This window comes from Quercus suber, unplaced genomic scaffold (assembly GCF_002906115.3).
Source record: "Quercus suber isolate HL8 unplaced genomic scaffold, Cork oak 2.0 scaffold_69, whole genome shotgun sequence".
NCBI lineage: Eukaryota > Viridiplantae > Streptophyta > Magnoliopsida > Fagales > Fagaceae > Quercus > Quercus suber.
The window spans coordinates 1,525,139-1,542,278 of NW_027069534.1; the positions used below are offsets into that span (position 1 = coordinate 1,525,139).

General features: G+C 36.5%; 1 long non-coding RNA gene across 1 annotated transcript; it reads left to right on the forward strand.

Annotated features, from left to right (window-relative positions):
* Positions 1–12,029: 12,029 nt before the first annotated feature.
* LOC136067385 (uncharacterized) lies at positions 12,030–13,398 on the forward strand. The gene is made up of 2 exons (XR_010628853.1): positions 12,030–12,876; positions 12,991–13,398. It is a non-coding gene; the product is annotated as an uncharacterized LOC136067385 (long non-coding RNA).
* Positions 13,399–17,140: the final 3,742 nt, after the last annotated feature.

Below are 17,140 nucleotides of genomic sequence, written 5' to 3' on the forward strand. Positions count from 1 at the left end.
AAACAAAAATTCTCTTCAATTCAATTTTAGGTAATAAATGTGCTAATCTCTTCAAAAAGCAAGGATGCCTGAGATAACCGAAGCCACAAAGGAGAGAGTGGGAGATAGTTCACTTAGAGCTCAGTACACAATGAGGGAGTCATCTTCAAGAATAAACTCTTAAATACCAACATCATTTGCAAACTTCAAGCCAGCTTCAAACGCCTTTGAATTTGCTTCTGTCACTCCCAAAAGGTGCATCAAATTTTCTTACTAAGTGTTGTTTCTATCCTCCCCTTGTCATCTCGAATAATGACCCCTCTCCCATTGAATTATGTGCTGAGAAGACCGCTCCATTGACATTAATTTTGAACAACAATGTCGATGGTGGAGACCAAGAGATTAAGGGTAACACCGATGGGTTATGATTGGAAATTGCTACTACGTCGTTTTCATCCAGGTATTGTGGTGCCCACTACACCAAAGCCATCCTACTCTTCTTTATTCCTCGTGTTTAACTTCAGTTTGATTGAGCCACTTCATTAAATTTATGTTAATAATTTAATAATACTTGAAATTATATTATTAAATGATATATATTAATTTTTATTTGTGAACTTATCACTATATAAACTTTTATTAATGTGTGTTTGGGAATTTATTATAAGCTAGTTTTTTTGCTTATTTTAAATATTATTTGTGGATCTCATACAAATTTTTTGTCTCAACTTTATTTCAAATAGTTTAATTTTAAGCTCTTTAAAAAATAAGTTAACTTTTAACTTTTTAATGAGTCATGTGACTTACTTAAATAATAAATGTGAATAGTTTTTTTTAGACATAATGGTTTACATAAAAAATCCAACAACCCAAGTTATATAAAAAAATCTCACTCCTATACAAATACTCTATCGGAAATAAACAATTTTCAAATAGTTAAATGTTACAAAACAAAAAGCCCAAGATACTTCGGGATCAACTGCATGACCGCACGCATACAGGGCTCATTTCGGCATTTCCAAGGCTCAGTGTTACACCAAAGAGGCCAATCAATAAACGAGTCTGTACTAAAACGTTTATATCAAAGAAATTTCCTTAACAAGGGCTCAGTCAAAATGAAAAAAAATGAGCCCATCGCTTCCCTTCCTCTACACAAAAGGCATAAAAGGCTCACATATGGTTGTATAATTATTTGAATGTTACCCACACTGTCTACTTTTATCATTTCCTTGTTGAGTTGTTGTGAACAGTGCCCCTATTAGAAGAAGATAGTGAATATTCTAAGACAGTGAGTATGGATCTTTAATAGCACCTATAAACATTTGTCTTTCTAAATAAAAGTCTTGAAATATAACCCATGCCATGTGCCATAGGTTTAAAACATAAAGAAATAGAGAAGGTGTATGTTCATTATTAACGCCTAATAACCATTTGCACACAACCTCTAGTTGGATGAGGAAGTCAAGGCTCTAATCTCCATCACCTTTGGTGGAGAAATTGAGAGACGCAGCTAGTTGAGCTAAAAAAACCACTCAAATAAGCAAGTTTCAAAGAACTCGTTTGGTGTAAAAAAGCCTGGTTGGGAAAGAAAAACGGTAGAAAGTGAAATAAAGCATTCTTATTTCTTAAGGACAATTTGGGTGTTTCAAAGAAAAGCCTGAAATGCCATTGCATCCGGGGATAATCAACTAACGCTCTGTTTATTTCAACATTAACGTTTTCTAGAAAATTGTTCATTTTTCAAAGAACATTTTCTAGAAAACTGTCTCATTTTCCAGTATTTGGTAACGACCTTAAAAATGAGTTTGAGAATGTTTTCAAGTATTTGGTATGCATTTTTTTTTTAAATATTTCTTGTATAATTTAAAACATGTATATTATGTAAACTAACTAATGTAATCATTGCAGAGTTTATACTTGAAGGAGATTCGGAGGTGGTGATAAACTCTCTTCGAAGTAAGGAAGCAGCGTTTTCTTCTTTTGGCCATCTTCTCGAGTCAGCAAAATCCACTTTAGTTTCCAGCAATTGTATTGCTTTCTCACATGTTCGTAGAACTAGAAATAAAGTAGCACATAACCTTGCTAGACTTGCAAGAAATGTCAGAGGTTTATCAGTGTGGGTGGAGAATGCCCCCCCCCCCCCCTAGTGGATGTACTCTTTGCCGACCCCGGCTGATTTTATAAAAGTAGTAGTCTTCATTCTCCAAAAAAAAAAAAACTAATTTAATCATTATAAATAAAAAACCAAGAATGAATTTGGTTTTCATACAAAAATTTTGACAATAGATACAATCAAAATTAATTAGTTGTCAAATTTTCATAATTTCTACCACTCATCTTGCTCATATATATAGACAGTAACATACGTACACACAAACATATATCAACCATTTGTCTATATATATATATATATATAAATTTGACAAGGTAATACATTTTCAATAAGTATAAATAACAATAACTTTCAATTGTCTACTCTTTTTGTTGGTATACTAATTGTCTACTATGGTCAACCGCAAGTCTTCAGTATTACTCTAAATTATGTATTTAGATAATGTACTATATAATATATCATCACTGTATAGTACCTGCCAACAAAAAAAGTATTTGCCAACAAATGCAATTTTCCTAAACAATTATCATTCATTGTATAACAATATTATTAGTCCACGGTAAAGATTGTCCCATGTAAAAGCAATTTAGAGTAATATAGGTACTATGTTTAAAATTTTCATCTTTTACTTCATTCATTCTTTCTTCTTCTTCTTCTTTTTATTTTTATTTTTTTTATTTTTTTGCACTTTATGTACAAAAAAAGAAGTAACTTCTACCTAGAATCCATCAAACCGAAAATTTCTTAGAGAAAGAAGAAAATTGAGCTTGAAATTCAAAGCAAAGAATTGGGATTTTGGTAGAGAGGAATGAAATAATTACCACTACAAATGTATTCTCCTTTGCAAGTCGAAGCTATTGACCGATCAATGAAGGGAAAAAAAGAATCTAATCAGAGAATTGTGTTATAGAGGGGAAGAGAAACGTGGAGAAAAGAGAGAAGAGAGACAGTTAAAGAGAAAGAGAGATCCATGGGAAGAGGAGAGACCAGAGTTAGTGACAGTGAGGGTGTGAGGAGAGAAAAAGCAAAGGAAAGAGAGGAAAAGTGAGAAAACTTACCATGAGAGAGAGAAAGCGCTAAAAAATTATGTTTCCCACGGCCATAGACGAAGATAATATTTATAGGAGATGCAACACGTGAGAGAGAGATTGTTTTCCAAAAAAAAAAAATTTTGGAAAACAACCTATAAAAAATAAGCCTTATTTTTATTAGAGTTTTCCATTGACCAAAGATAATTTTCCATTGACCAGGGTTTTTTTTGTACTACCAAACACTGGAAAATGTGAAAAACTATCTTTACAAAAGGTTTTCCAGCAAAACAAACAAAGCGTAATTCAAAACCTTACTCCATCCCATTATAAAAGGGGAAGGTGTGGACGAGGGAAACAACAGGCAATAAAAAAATTGGAAACTGGTAAAAAAGAAAAAGAAGAATCAAAACAATTTAAAGCTTCCAAGCTATTTGATGTTATCTCTCATTCTCCACCAACATCTAAGAGCATTCATATTGGAAATGGTATATGCCATATGTTGGTTCAATTTAGCATAAATGCCAAAAAACTCCACTGCATCCAGACTTGTAAATGTAGACTATTGCAAAAAAAATTGCAATTGTGTTACAGTGTGATTCTAAATGTAGAATCGCACTATAACTCAATTGTAAAACAAATTTTTTTTTTCTCACTCGACTGTCTCCCTAACTCTCCCACTCTCTCAACTCTGTCTCACACGTCTCTCTCTCTCTCTCTCTCAGATTTCTCCCTCTCCCTTTGCTCTCCCTCAAGCCACCGTTGGCCACCATCGCCCAGCAACGCCAAGCCCAGGCCGCGTCTCACCCAGCAACGCCTAGCAACGTGGATCGACAATCGTGGTGGCGTGGGTTTGGATCAACGAAGATCGAAGATCGTGCTGTGATGTGTGATGTGTGTGTGGCTTCGATGTTTTGCTCCAATGTTTTGGGTTCGATGTGGCTTTGATGTTTTGCTCCGATCGTGGTGGCGTGGGTTTTATTGATGGGTTTGCTATGATGTTTTTTTTTTTTTTTAATATGTTGTGGCCGGTGCTAGAGGTTGAGGGAGAAAGAGAGGTTGGTGGTGGGGGCTTGCCATGGTGGTGGTGGGTTTAATGAGTGTGGGTGTGGTTGGATTGGTTTATGAGTTGTGGCTCTCTCAGTGATGGGTTTTGGCCGTGGGTATGGGTATGGGTATGGGTATGGTTATGGTCGTGGCTTTTTATTTTTATTTTTTATTTCCTGGTGGTGGTGGTGGTGATTTTTGGCGGCCATTGGTGATATTCATGGGTGTGGTTAAGTTGTGTTTTGGCATGTTTTTTCCTGGTGGTGGTGGGTTTGTGACTAATGTGGTGGTCGTGATTTTTGGTGGTCGTGGGTGATATTCATGGGTGTAGTTAAGTTGTGTTTTGGTCCGAGGTGATGTTCATCGGTTTGGGTTGGTAGTGGGTGGATAAGAAAGAGAGAAAAACATAGAGAAGGAGAACAGAGATGAAGAGCGAAGAGAGCAAAAAGAGAGATTTTTTTTTTATATTATTTTATTCTGTAATTTATATTATTTTAATATATTGAAGGTAAAAATAAAAGTTGAGATGTTAGGTATATTGTAAAATGGTATTATATAATTGATAAAGTAGTTTTTTGGGATGGCAAAAGAGAATAGGATGGCATTTCCGGATGGAAATGCTATAAGCGATTAGCAAGCAACCATAACATGCACCACCTCTCTTCCCCACCCCCCCCCCCCCAAAAAAGCGTGTGTGTATGTAAGTACAAATGCTATAACTAATCCTTTCACTTAGTGAGCAAGTTTGTTATTATTTGGTACTAATTTATTACACGTGTCCATATGAGACTAGGCTTGCTACATTACGAAAAAAAAAAATCAAAATTAGTTTGGTGTCATTAATAATATATTGAATTGACCATTGAGGAGAGGACACCAAATAAAGCAAGGGGAGAATTACATTCAAAGCATCTCCTTCACAAATTACATGCTTACATCCCAACTCTGTTATTGTTGCTACTACCAACCTTTGTAGTTGCCCTTGGTGGTTAATAGCATTTGTATGTGTTGCAATCCCAAGCGCAATGGTTCAACAAAGAAGAAGTAGTAGTTTATTTTGCTTTTGCTAACCAAGCTATCTAGGTTTTAAGCTTTTAGCGAGTCTCAGTCTTGTGCCATTTCATTCCATACAAAGAGAATATCTTTCTTGTAATTTCTCCCTACTGCTATTAAGCTTGCTCTCTTTTAATATGTTGCTACATAAAAATAAATAAATAAATAAATAATACTTTCACAAAAAGTGGATGAGGATTTTATTAATTGTCTCTAAAAATTATAACAGTTGCAAAATTTCATGACAAAAAGTAATCAAATATATGTCTTATCCTTAATAATAAGTGCATTCACCCATCTCTTTCTAATTCTTAACTTGGTGGTCTTTGAAAATTTGGCCGCAACCCTTCCTTCCACCAGCTTGGGCATGTCATCATCAGAGTCAGCATTTGCTTCTAGGTTGACAGCAAAGTCAAAAACTTGAGCATATGCACCAGGTATGGACCCAGTGAGCTTGTCCTTATACGAGCTCTGCCTACCCTTCTCTCCCACACTCCAGCCAACTGGGCTGGTCTCGCCTCTAATTTGCTCTACCGTGTTTGCTTTCTTAGTGCTCTTCTCCAACTCTACGTCTTCTTCACTCTATCTCTCAAGGTATTCGCACTCCATCTCTATCTCTGCAAATCGGTCACCTTCTCAGTCTCAATCTATCTCTTCAAATTAGTCCATCTCAGTCTTAATCTCTCTATCTCTGCAAATCACCTTCATCTTGGTCTCTTTCTCAACTCACACACACACACACACACACACTCTCTCTCTCTCAAACTGACCAATTATCCCCAAATTTACACAGTTAAGGATGTCGTTCCCCTTAAATGTTTTTTTTTTATATTTTAATTACCATATATATATATATATATATTTTTATTTTTTTTTTTAAAAGGCAAAACGGCGTCGTTTCCGCAATGTTAACAGCATCCCCTAACTAAGCACTAACGGAATCCTGCATTGACAAAAATTGAAAATTAGAGAAGTAAAAAGACAAAACTGAAAGTTAGAGTACTGAAATGAAAAAAACTGAAAGTTAAAGGGTCCATTTAGATTTTTGCCAATTTTATATTTCAAGACCAATGATCGAAAAAAAAATCATAAATTAGAAATTACAGAAAAGTTATAAAAATAAAGTAAATTATAAAAATTACACTTTGCTTAAGCCTCACCCACGCACACAGGGGCACTCCAACACTGAAGGAAGTGACAATTAGAATTATCACAATTTTCATATCTTTCGTGGACCCTACAAGCAATGGTATTAGGTTTGAAGTCCAACTCCTCTTTTCTCTACACCTCAGAGGTAATAAATGCGTAATAAAGACCCTCTAGGCTTAGCACAACATTTCGACCTGCCTCTAGTCTGACATTTGCCATTTTCGCAAGCACTCTCCCTCTACTCGAAATTGTACCCACTACCCAGAGTTACCTACCTAGGATTGGTACTGTACCTTATGCAATATTAATAAACGGCTAAGATTAAAAGTTTCTTTTTCTAACTTTAATCTCAACCATTTATTATTATTGCATGGACAATTGCATAGCACAAGCAATTTCGTCTACTTGTAAGGCCAAAAAAAAATAGAGAAATGTTTTGTAATAAAGACTAGGCACAATTTTTGTGTGTCCTGACATAAAGCAGATCACAGCCAAATTCACAGAGCTCCCAGAAACAAAAAGCGCAATGGTTCCAACTTTCAAGACTTGGTAATTGAAAAGTAAACATAATAATCAACAACCCAAAGGCCCAGAGTGACACTAACAACACTCAACAAGCCTTCCTAGCCTAAGAAAAATTTCCATCACCCAAATTCCTCAACAAAACAGGTACTCTAAGTCCCCAATTGTAAAAAGTTGGCCCCTAGCCTAATCTCCTCGGAGGATGAACCCAATGGAGAAGGAGTAGGCATGTGCCTCGAACCCACCAACGAATGGAGATTAACCCCCCCTCCCCCCCCCCCTGGGTGACAATAATGACCAAATCCATGACACCTTCCTCTAATGATCAAGCTCACCTTAGCCAAGAAAGGTATCCACACAGGGAAAATATTATTCCGAGTGCTTCCACGCTCAACCAAAATTGGATTGGCCTCAATGGCAAAGAGAATCGGGACTAGGACCATGGGAGAGAGACTGATGGAAAGAAAAAGGAATGGAAGTATCCAAACGAGGGAGCAAATTCAGTTATGGTCGCCAACGGAAAGCTCCAAATTGATGCGAAGATTCTTTGTGAAAGGGATGAAAGTCCTAGAACCCTTCATAGTGCTAATGCATAGGGAAGCAGTACTCAGCCCAGTCTTGGAAAAGATAGGGTGAATAGTGGAAGAGCAGGGGGTTCGGACCCTAAGTTTTAAGTTTTTACCAACCTTTAGTCTTTATTGATGAAAATTATGGTCTGGAATTGCAGAGGGGCTCCTAGCCCAAACTTTTGCAAAATAATCATGGATATGATGAAGGATAGTAATCCAAATATCCTTGTTGTCACAGAGATGAGAGTCGATGGATATAGAGCGAAGGAAATCACAAATAAATTCCATTTTGATGGAGTTGTGCATACGAATTCCATAGGCTACACAAGGGGCATCTGGCTCTTATGGAACTCAGCAGTGGTGAAAGTGGAGCCCATTGCAACAACGAAGCAAAAAATTCATGCCATTATCAAGGTTAGTAGCTCTAACCTTACATGGCTTCTTTCTGCTATGTATGCGAGCCCTAGGTTCCATGAACGAATTGTCCTTTGGGGAAACCCTGAGACAATAGCCTCAAACCTAATCTACCTTGCATCATGATGGGGGATTTTAATGAGGTCTTGTTGAGTAATGAAAAAGTTGGGGGTCGTCTTGTTAACACTAGAATAGCCTTGAGATTCCAAGAATGCCTAGATGCTTGTGATATGATGGATATCGGGTTTAGTGTAGCCAAATACACTTGGTCCAACATGAGAGGAGTGGCTGAACTTATTCAAGAAAGGTTAGGAGCTTCTGTAATCCCAGTTGGATAGTCTTATACCCTAAAGTAAATGGCAGTCATCTTACAAGGCTAAACTCTGACCATTGCCCAATTCTGATAGAGTTGGATAGGAGCTCCCCAACCAGGCTCCCTAGACCATTTCGATTTCAACCGAGATGGCTCTCTCATCCTGATTTTCTCCAGCTAGTGAGAGAGAGCTGGGGAGATTTAGCTTCTCTTGACACAGCTGTGAATTCCTTTATCGTTAAGGCCAAGACCTGGAACAAGGAAGTGTTTGGCAATATCTTTGTCAGAAAGAAAAAAAAAAATTACAACCAGGCTAAGTGGCATCCAAGTAGCTATTAGTAATAGACCCTCCCATTCTCTGATTGACTTGGAGAAGGACCTGAGGAGAGAATATGTTGAAGTTATTAGAATCGAAGAAGAGTTCTGAATTATGAAGTCCAGGATTAAGGTGCTGGTCAACGAAGATCGAAATACCTCATTTTATCACACATCCATAATTGCTCGAAGAAGAAGAAACAAGATTGTCAGCCTTTGGGATGGTAATGGGGATTGGATTGGCAATGAAACTGATGTAGCAGAGCATATAAGAGAATGTTTTATTGCTCTCTACTCTACGGATAAGGTGTCTAGTTTCAGGAGAACATGGCAGATCCCTAACTAGCCAGTTTGTCTCATTGATGAAGATTGTGCTCACCTATCAGAACTAGTCATTGACCAAGAAATTAAGAATGCCATATGGTTTCTAAAGCGCTTCAAGGTGCCAGGGCTAGATGGACTTCATGCGGGGTTCTTACAAAGATTCCAGCTTCTAGTGAGCAGATCTGTTATTGAGGCAATTCATGATGTTTTTCATAGTGGAAAAATGCCTGAAACCCTCAATAAAACTCTCATTACTCTTATTTCTAAGTGACTTGGTGTTGATTGTTTGAGCAGTTACAGACCTATCAGTCTCTACAACACTGTCTACAAGGCCATCTCAAAGGTCAGAAGACCGTACCTTGTTGATTTGGTGTCCCTCATGCAAAATGTGTTTGTTTCAGGACAAAAGGGTAATGATAATGTAGTTATTGTTCAAGAGCTCCTTCACTCAATAAGCACAAAAAAAGGAAGCTCAAGTCAAATGGCAATAAAAATTGATCTAGAGAAAGCTTATGATAGACTTGAATAGAGTTTTTTTTTCAGGATACCTTAGCTCTCTTCAAGGTTCCTAACTTTCTGCTTAATGTTATAATGAGTTGTATCACTTCTTCTAGTATTGCTATGTTGTTTGATGGTGGAGCGTTGGAGGAGTTTAGACCTACTAGAGGGATTAGACAAGGTGATCCTCTGTCACCCTACAAATTTATCATGTGCATGGAGGTTCTAGGGTTCCTCATTAAGGACAAGTGTGACTCGAAGTTGTGAAATCCAATAAAAGCCTCACAAGGGGGACAAGCTTTCTTGCATTTGTTTTTTGCTGATGACCTTGTGTTGTTTGGGAAAGTAGACCTAAAGAATTGCCAAAGTATGAGAGACGCCTTGGATGTGTTTTATGATTATGCAGGGAGAAAGTGAGCCTTAGCAATTCAAGGGTATATTTCTCGCCTAATGTTCCTGCTGAGAAAATGGCAGACTTATGTTCCTGCCTTGAGCTCCACTCCACACCAAACCTTAGAAAATACTTGGGGTTCCCTTTAAAGCAACCTGGTTCGTCAAAGCATGATTTTGATTTCGTTATTGAACGAGTCCAGAGGAAGTTGGCCTGCTGGAAGGCCCACCTTCTATCCTTTGCTGGAAGAGTGGTGCTGACTTAGTCAGTCCTAGCAGCCATCCTTGCTTATGTTATGCAGGGGACGATGCTCCCGGGGAAAACCAATGAAGCAATAGACTGAGTGAGTAGAAATTTCATATGGGGGTCAACTGAAGACAAGAGAAAACTGCACACAGTCAGCTAGGATAAGATAACAAGGCCTAGGAAAGAAAGGGGTCTCGGCTTAACTGCGGGCAAGCAAAAAAATTTAGCCCTTCTAGCAAAGCTGAATTGGCGTGTGAATACAAAAATAGACCAACTTTGGGCCAAGGTCTTGAGGCTTAAGAATGCAAATCCTAATAGATGTTGCTCTAGAACATGGGCTGGTATCAAGAGAGGAAAGCATATCTTTGAGCAAGGAACAAAGTGAAATGTGGGGTCCAATAGTGGGCTTAGTTCCTGGCATGACAAGTGGTTGATAGAAGGAGAGCTTCGGTCCCTTATCTCGGGGCCTTTGCTTAGGGATGAGAACAAGTTGAGAATAAGTGATATAGTGCACGAAGAAAGGTGGAATATCAATCTTTGCTCCTTTGTGTTCCCCTCAGAGATCCTTCTCCACATCAGAGTTGTTCCTACCCCCAAACAACTAATCTCAAAGATACCCTCAACTCGGGGTTATCACCCTCAGGAGAGTTTGAAGGGAAATCTGCCTACAGGCTCGCGGAAAGGAAGTAGGGACCCAGCCTATGGATTTGTAGGTCAATGTGTTTGGAAAACTGACACTCTCCCAAAAATCCAATGTTTTTGTGTGGAAATGCTTTCTGCATAGCCTCCCAGTTAAAGACTTGCTGGTGAAAAGAGGCATCACGGAGGACAACACCTGTGGTTTTTGTAACAGAGGAAGCGAGACAATCATTCATGTGCTCTGGGATTGCGAGTTTGGAAAAAGCTTTTGGATGGGTTTAGGGAACTCGATATGTGATGGGAGGTTTTTTGAGAATGACCTCTGCCTTTGGCTGAAAGAAAATTTGCATCCTAGTTAAAATGCCGAGGAAAACTCCATTCCTTGGAACAACTTCTTTGCTTTTGGGACATGGGGCCTTTGGAATCATAGAAATAAAAGAATCTTCAAAAAATTTGAACCTAATCCCAGGTTTGCTGTGGAGGTGAACAATGTGGCCCTTAACTACTTCTATGTTGCTGGCAAAAGTAAGGTCAAAACAAACCAAAGTCCTATTATGGTTAGATGGGCCAAACTTGAAGAAAACTAGCACAGACTTAACACAGATGGCTTGGTTATTGGGAATCCTGGTATTGCAAGGGGAGAAGGTGTAGTCAGAGATCACAATGGATAGTGGGTAACTGGATTCACTAGAGTGATTGGTATAGCCAGTAGTGTTGAAGCAGAGTTTTGAGCCGTTAGAGATGGGCTACAGACCTGCATTAACTTGAATCTTCTAGCGGTTGAAGTTGAAATGGATTCAAAAGTTGTCTTAGGATAGCTCTCAGGCCAGCACAATGCCAATAGAGCTCACTCTCTACTCATAACTGGTTGTAGGAAGCTAATTGAAAAGATCCCCAGAGTAAAGATGTTGCACTCTTATAGAGAAGGCAACCAATGTGCAGACAAGATGACTAGAATTGGTGGAGCTTAATAGGAAGCTTGTAGGACTTTCTTATCCCCCCCATGTGATGTCCGTCTTTCTTTGTATTTCGACGAAATTGGTGTGTACCGTGAGCGTCTTTGCTCAGACTTTGTTCCTTAGTTTTATACAATGCATCCCGTTTACCAAAAAAAAAAAATGTCTTATCCACTTACGAGCACAGAATTAGGAACTCAAGATGTAGTTTATAATATTCCAAATATTACAATGGCATCAGAATCATCAAGGAGAAAAAGAGTGTAAAAAAAAAAAAGAGGAGAAAAAGAGTGTTATCTTAAAAAAAAAAAGTGTGAATATAAAATGAAGAAAATAATATCAGTTGGCCCATATCACTAAAACTGGGCCAAGCTGTGGTTAAGCCCAAAGCCCAACTTAGTTAGTACGGGTCGACCCGGGGGTTTATTAATGGAGCTTGGAAAATGATGAAAAGAGGCAACGGAGACGTTGATATTACCAATCAGTCCCCACTTTATATAAAAACCACATTGTTTCTTCTCTACCTATTTCCTGAGCAGCAGCAGCCAAGGGTTTGTGTTATACTTGGTTTTCCTCAAGAGTTATCAGAAATGATAAAAACTCTCTCTAATTCAACATCTATGTTTTCGGATCTACATCTGTTCTTTTCGATTTGTACACTTGTTTTTTTGTTCCTCGTACTGTAGTTGATATGAATAATATTGAGGATGTTTCTCTGGAAACAAAACAGTGCGTTTTTTAATTCAATGGAAAAGTAGTGGAGATGTTTGTATATATATATATATATATTTTTTTTTTGTATGGCTGACTAGTGATTCAGTTATGGACTCTCTGAAAATAATGTTATCAGAGCAATTTCTTGAAACCATGACATTATCTCAACCAAATTGCCACTCTGTGTGTGTTAATTGTTGTTATTTGGATTAGTAAGATAAATAGTTAAATACCCATGTAATGGGTCTTAAATGCAAATCTATTCAAATGTTGTATGTAACTTATCAATAGAAAAATATGAGCTAGACCTCGTTGGCACCTTGTGTTATGATTTATTGTGCCGCAAGAAGACGTTGATTTTATATTTTATGTTCATTCAGTAGAGAAAAAGAACAGAAAAGAAAAACAATTTAAAAAAAACTCCAAGGACCAATTTTAGTTTAGTTGAACTGCCATTTGTTAATTCCAGTAATGGTGATATTCAGGTGCCTGATTATTCCAATGGCTATATTGTTCGGTGTTTGATGTTAACGTTGGTGGTATTATTATATGCAGGGCCCAAAAAGTGGTGGAAAAGTTGCTGCCGCACCTGCTAAGAAGAAGACTGTATGTATCTTTTATTAGTTGTTCCTTCTTTGAGTTAGAGTAATTTATTTGCTATATTTTGCGGATTGGTGTCCGTTCTCACCTTTTGCATGTTGGTTTTGATCTTGTTTATAGGAGAAGGTTTTGAACCCTTATTTGAGAAGCGTCCTAAGCAGTTTGGTATTGGTGGTGCTTTGCCTCCAAAGAGAGATCTGCACCGATTTGTGAAGTGGCCAGCGGTTGTTTGTCTCCAGAGGAAGACGCGTATTCTTAAGCAGCGCTTGAAGGTCCCCCTAGACATGGCAAAACAAGCGGGTTGGGTCGGGTTTGAGTTGGTCAATTGAGTTTTGGGTTAAAACAGATCATTTTTAAATTGGTGAATCAGGTTGCATGTCGGGTCGAATTGGGTTGACCCATATTCTTAAGACAAGTTTTTTTTTTTTTTTTTTTTCAATTACAAAAACAAATTAATGACAATTTGTTTAGAGAGAATAAAAAATCAATTAAGTAAATGAATTGCACTTTATGTCACTTGTTAATATCTTTCAAATTTTGACAGTTTAAGCCATCGGTTAGTAAAGGTTCAGAATTCAAAACTGGGCTACATTTTTTCATTCACCAGATCACAGAGATTGGGGAATGCTCCACCTAGTGCAACTACTAGGCGGTGAATTCGTCAATTATGACAAAAATTATTTATAGTCATAAATTTATAATAGAAAAAATCTTCAATGTTAATAATTCACTGTCAAAATGTATATAATTACAAGTTTATATCTTCAAAAAGAGATAGATATTAAAACAAACAAAACATATAAGCTAGCAAAGTAGCAATTTATCGGTTTTCTTAAGTGCATATGTTTCTGTTGCATTTAAAATAATATTAAAGTTAGATTACTTAGAAATATAAACTGAACAAAAAAACATTTAAAAATAAACATAATATATTAAGTAAAGAAGAATAAGTAAATATTTTATAAGAATTACACCTCAATCTCAATCTAGTCAACGTTGGTCTGAAGATTTAAGGACTGAAACAACTTAAAAAAGAAGATAAAAGAAAAGAGTAGAGGCACAGTCGCATAGAGAGAAAAGAGTAGTGTAGAGGCGGAAAGCTGAAAGTGTAGAGGTAGGGGCCCAAGCTTTGACTGATTTGTGTGAAACTAAAAAAGTGTGGAATGTGTGAAAGTGTGAAAAGAAGGGTAGAGGCGCAAGAGACAAGAGTAGAGGAACTAAACTGAGGAAGCTTTGGGCCGGCCCTTTGTGCTTTGGTTTGTCACGTTTCAACTTTAAAGTTTGTGCATTGTGTCTTTGGCTTTGGACTACAACTAGTATTGAATGAGATTTTTTTTTTTAATGATTATCTTGACAGTCTTGTCTCATTCTCTCATGTCATGTCTGTGAAACTTTTAGCTTTTATTAGTTGTGATGAAGCTCAAATAGTCATTCTCTCATTTCATGTCTTGACAATAGTTTTACTTGTTTATAATTTTATATCTATAATATATTGACTATTAGTTTTGGTACTTTGTGCTTTATGCACCTAGTATCATGACGTAGTCTAAATATTTTTTTAGCAAATTTTTTTAACAGGTTGGGTCACGGGTTATCTGTGTCAGGTCGGGTTGACCTGTAAAAAAATTGGATCGGGTCACAGGTCAATTTGTTTTTGCTTCGGGTAAAAAAATTTGGGTTTGGGTTAGGTGTTTTTCAGGTCGGGTCAAAAAATTCTTACCCATGTTGGCATGTCTAGTCCCACTAGCATTGAACCAGTTCACTAAGACCCTGGACAAAAACTTTGGTAAAGACCCGGTTATCTCACATAGGCAGTTGCTTAATTTACATTTTCTTGTATTGTCTTGTTTTAAAGTACAATACATATCAGTTCATTTAATTTTGACCACCATCGGAAAATAGATGATTAACTGTTAAGAGAGAATGTAGAAGCCCTTGTTTCGCAGCACCTTCCCTTTATCCTAGGAAAAACAAAATTCATGAAAAACGCAACTTCACTTTTGTGCACGTCTACACCCAATCCCACGTGGTACAAGCGTCAAGTGCAGTATATAATCTTTTTGATAGTGGATGGTATTGATTTCTAGTAAGATTTTTTTTTTTTTTTTAACTGAACAATATTTGCTATTCTGGGTGATTTTTCTCACGATCCCTAATAAAATTTCCCTATGACCTGTGAGGCATGAGACGACTTTAGGGAGCACAGATGAGAGAAATAGTGGAATAATGGCTTTTGAGTGGGGGTAGATGATAGGGGTTTTTTTTTGTTGGTGCTATGGGTTTATGGCAAGTGGCAACACATGATTTTGATTAAGTGGTTTGGGATTATAAGTTTGGCTGATTTTTTCTTTGTAAGTTATTTTATTATGCTGCAGGATTTGTTCATGTACTACTTGTTTATCTGTATCTATGCATGTTTGATTTGTTTATTTTTAAACAAATCAAACATGCATAGATACAGATAAACAAATTGCAATCAAGGTAGATTCAAATTGCAAATTTCGTTCATCTTTGATTACACAGTAGTCTTGCTAATATATAATCTATAATCGATTCTATTTGCTGTTTCAGGCTAACTTTAATGGCAAGTATGACGAGTACTGAAAGAAGTGGGGCGGTGGGATCATGGGATCAAAATCACAAGCCAAAACCAGGCGAAGGAAAGACTTCTAGTAAAGGAAGCTGCTCAGAGGATGACTTAGGAGTATTATCCATCCTTGGATGCTGATTATTTTTGCTGTGTCTGCGTTTTTTTTTTTTTTTTTTGGAAAAGCACGTTTTGTAGCTGTGGTGGCTTTCTAGTGCCACAAACTTTTTTTAACAAAACTTTTATTAAAAATGAAATTTATAGTACTATTCACGCATTTAAAAATTATTTAGTTACAATGTTTTTAGTTTTCAACAAAATAAGCGGTATCTAAACACATTCTTAGTTTCGTTTCGCATTGTGTCACTCTCTAGTTTGGGAGTGATATGTTTTTTATACAACTTTAAATACTCCAATTAGCTATCTTTTTTTATTATATATAAAGATTTGTTTTGATTGATCAACATGTTGATCACATTAAGTTTGTTAGCTATAAAATGGCCATTGGTGTGATTATTTTGTCCACTGAGGTATCAATGTTGGCCTTCAACCAATATGCTGGCAAGGTTGTTTGCCCTTCAGCAAACAAGGGTTTAAAAACCCTTCCCTTACCGAATGATATCTCGAGTCTCATTTAGTTTTAAGCAAGTAACTAGATTCATGATATTGGCATTGCTTGTTAATCATTCGGTTCAAAAGGAGTATTTTTAGACCGCCTAGATTAGTAGTGTTAGTCGTTCCTCCATTGTACTGAATGGACCAAATTGATGTTGTTGAATTAATTTGAATAACAGACATTCTTCCGCTACTTAAGAAGTGGGTGAGTTACTTGTCATTTTATTTGTATATATATATTTTTTTAAAAAAAAAAAAAAAAAAAAAACCCATGTTAAAGGCCATTGCCTTAAAATTGGTCTCAATGAGTCAAATTAGCATGGACTTGATATCTAGCAAATAGCAAATTTTGTTCATGAATTCAATAGTTGTTGTCTCACTGATCTTAAATTATTAATAATTTTTTTAGACTATTGTATAATATAGTTGTATTGTATACTAAATTGTATTTAGAATACTATTTTAGATTATTGTATATATACAATATGAAGTTGTATATATATATATAAAATTATATTAACCCGGTCCTTTATGACAAATTCCTAACTCCATTATTAACCTTGCTAAAAAAAATTCTAGAGCCGCCACCGTCATGATAACATTATTATACTTGGCAAATTTAGGCTTGAACTTGACTTATCTATTAAATAAACCTTTTCCTAAACTCAAGCTATTCATAAACATCACAAATGAGATGTTGGTGAACATAATGCTGACAATACCCAATAATTCCAAAGTCATTATTGAAATTTTGAAAGTAGATAAGTAATAATCAGTATTATAGACTTTGCTAAAAAGCTATGACAATATTGAATGGTCGATCATAATCAAACTTCAACAAGAAGTCACGTATATACTAGCTAAGTAATAGTCAAACTTTGTGAAGTAATCTATAATAGTTAATTTTCAAGTAGAATCAAACTTCAATTAGAAATTACAAATATTACTTTGGGGGTCAAGCCAAATGGGATTGTGCCTGAAGCAAGTCATAATCTATATATATATATATATATATATATATATATGGGAATGAAAAATGATAATTCACAATGGGAGGTCCAAAGAGAA